This window comes from Cynoglossus semilaevis, chromosome 6 (assembly GCF_000523025.1).
Source record: "Cynoglossus semilaevis isolate Cse_v1.0 chromosome 6, Cse_v1.0, whole genome shotgun sequence".
Taxonomy (NCBI): Eukaryota; Metazoa; Chordata; class Actinopteri; order Pleuronectiformes; family Cynoglossidae; genus Cynoglossus; species Cynoglossus semilaevis.
Window position 1 is genome coordinate 18,652,737 of NC_024312.1, and position 2,192 is coordinate 18,654,928.

Here is a 2,192-nt window from a genome sequence, read left to right on the forward strand (position 1 = left end):
TTTTGACTAAATCTGCAGGTTTAAAAGAGTGGAAGGTGGAGTAGAACCATGGCGGGGTGTCCCGCCACGCCGTTACCGCGGCAACCAGGCTCTGGAAAACATTCTGGAGTTTCTATGACATCCCCACAGCAACTTGGCTGACTTGGTTCAACCAGCTTGGAATCCCGAAATGAAGTACACACACACGCACACACACACCAACTCTTCTTAATATTCTGAAAGCAACCCCCCTTCCCTGCCCCCCCCCACCACCAAAGTTTCTTTTCAACCTTGTCCTCAGTTTCTCCCCTTCCTCTACATTTAGAGAGAACAACCCCCTGCCTTTGTGTGGAGCTTTTGTGTTTGTGATTAACATCAGGTTTGTCCAGAGTGTTCGCTCTGTGCTTAGTGAGCGGGGATTCATTATTGTTTATGTGTGTGTTTGTGTGCTAACATAAGGGGATTTTAGCCGGCTTGTGTAACACCAACATACAGAGCGCGGGGGTGAGGAGAGGGCATGAAGTAGGCAGATGAGAGGTTCATCCGTGATGGAGGAAGGTTTTCTGGTCCCGGTTGCGCAACACTTCTAACTCTGTCCAGCAGCAACAGCTGCCGCTCCATCTGTACGGAGATGATGGAGCAGAAGTATTAACGTTTCTATCTGCTGCACGTGGGGTTTGGACATTTTTGGTGTGCAGTGCATTCTTTGCTGTGCAGCATCTTTTACAGAAAGCCGTTGTTAGTAACGCAATGGATGGTTGCGTCGAGGTACTGAATGCGTACTATGTGTGTACTTTCACATTACGGCGTGGTCTCTATAGAGGCCGGATGGTTTGTTGCTACGCTCTTTGTTCTTCTTGTCGCTGGACATCATTCTTTTTGACCGTGGTTGTGTGTGTGTGTTTGGGGTCCGTACTGTAGTGAAAAGACATGACCTAACAACCTCCTGACGACGTAGCCTAAAAAGGCGTGGTGTTAGCGATGAGTCGCAGTGTGAAACAAACCAAATATTGTATCTTATAACTTCTATCTTTTGTACTTTCCCCCGTCCTCTGAGTCAGACTTGACACGGCTGTGCGTCACTTTTGAACATTTTTTTCGTTTGATTTAATTAATAGGATTGAATTCACAGAAATGCTCTGACTCATGGTTAGAGGTTACCGTGGAGACGAGATCATCCCATTCTCTGATTGTTGAGATTGTCCCTCGAAGCTCGAAAAAAAAAAAAAAAAAGACGTTTGTATATAGAAATAAAGTATAAATATTGCTAACATGACAGCCGCACTAGTGTTGAGGAACTACCTGGAGATGAGCCATAACACAGGGGGGAGCTGGAAGGAGCCATTGTAAGGCTCAATTTTTCCAAGGCGAGAACACGGAGGAAGTATCTCCGGGCTCCGGGAATGACGTCCAACTGGCTGCTGGTGTGGATATTTTCAACCACATTATTAGAACTAAACTCTCGGCCTTTTCGACCGGATCGGTGTTGTTTACTGGTCGGCATGTTGAGCTTTGCTTAAATTTTTTTCATTTTTTTTTTTCTGTATTTTTGTCTCATGCTGTTTCTTTTAAATGTGACAAAAAAGGTCAATTCAATCTGAGTGATATTACATAAAGTCAGCTCAAATTCCCTTTGTTGGCTGTAGTCATGATGTGATCTGTGTTACATCATAACGTAATATATAATGTAACATTATATATATAATGTAACATTATGACATGCAGACATATGCTTTAATACACCGGGAGTTAAACCCACTTAGCTAACACCAGTAATTATCATATGCAGCCCGGTGTGTCTATTGATTCAGCAGCTATTCTTTCGTGCTTTTAGTCGCTGTGTCGGCATACAGTTCTGCACTGTCACCTGTTTTACACTGTATGCATATGCAGTATATGTACATGCAGCTACTGTAATAAATCTGTCACCGCCTCCTGTAAAAGAAAGAATCCCAGTTTTCTGTTCCGGGATATCTTTAGCTTTGTTAGTTAGCATTAAACTCAAACATCGTACTCTGTAAATCCAGATTAGAGATGAAACGTTGCCCGAATTTTTTTTTTTTTTTTTTTTAATCAGTAAATATGTGGTTTCTGGACCGGCAGAGCCAATAGTGAGGAACGGCCGGCCTCCCTCAGCCCACAGCGTCCACTCCTTCCTTCATCAATACACTGGCTCTTTTAAAAAGCCACCACTGCGACGGCCTCAGAGCGTC

At 43.8% G+C, this 2,192-nt stretch overlaps 1 long non-coding RNA gene across 1 annotated transcript in view; it reads left to right on the plus strand.

Annotated features, from left to right (window-relative positions):
- Positions 1–2,153, plus strand: part of LOC112487152 (uncharacterized) — a 12,513-nt gene extending 10,360 nt beyond the window's left edge. Inside the window, exon 3 of the long non-coding RNA XR_003049964.1 lies at positions 2,083–2,153. This is a non-coding gene — a long non-coding RNA (uncharacterized LOC112487152). The remainder of the gene's footprint in view (positions 1–2,082) is intronic.
- Positions 2,154–2,192: the final 39 nt, after the last annotated feature.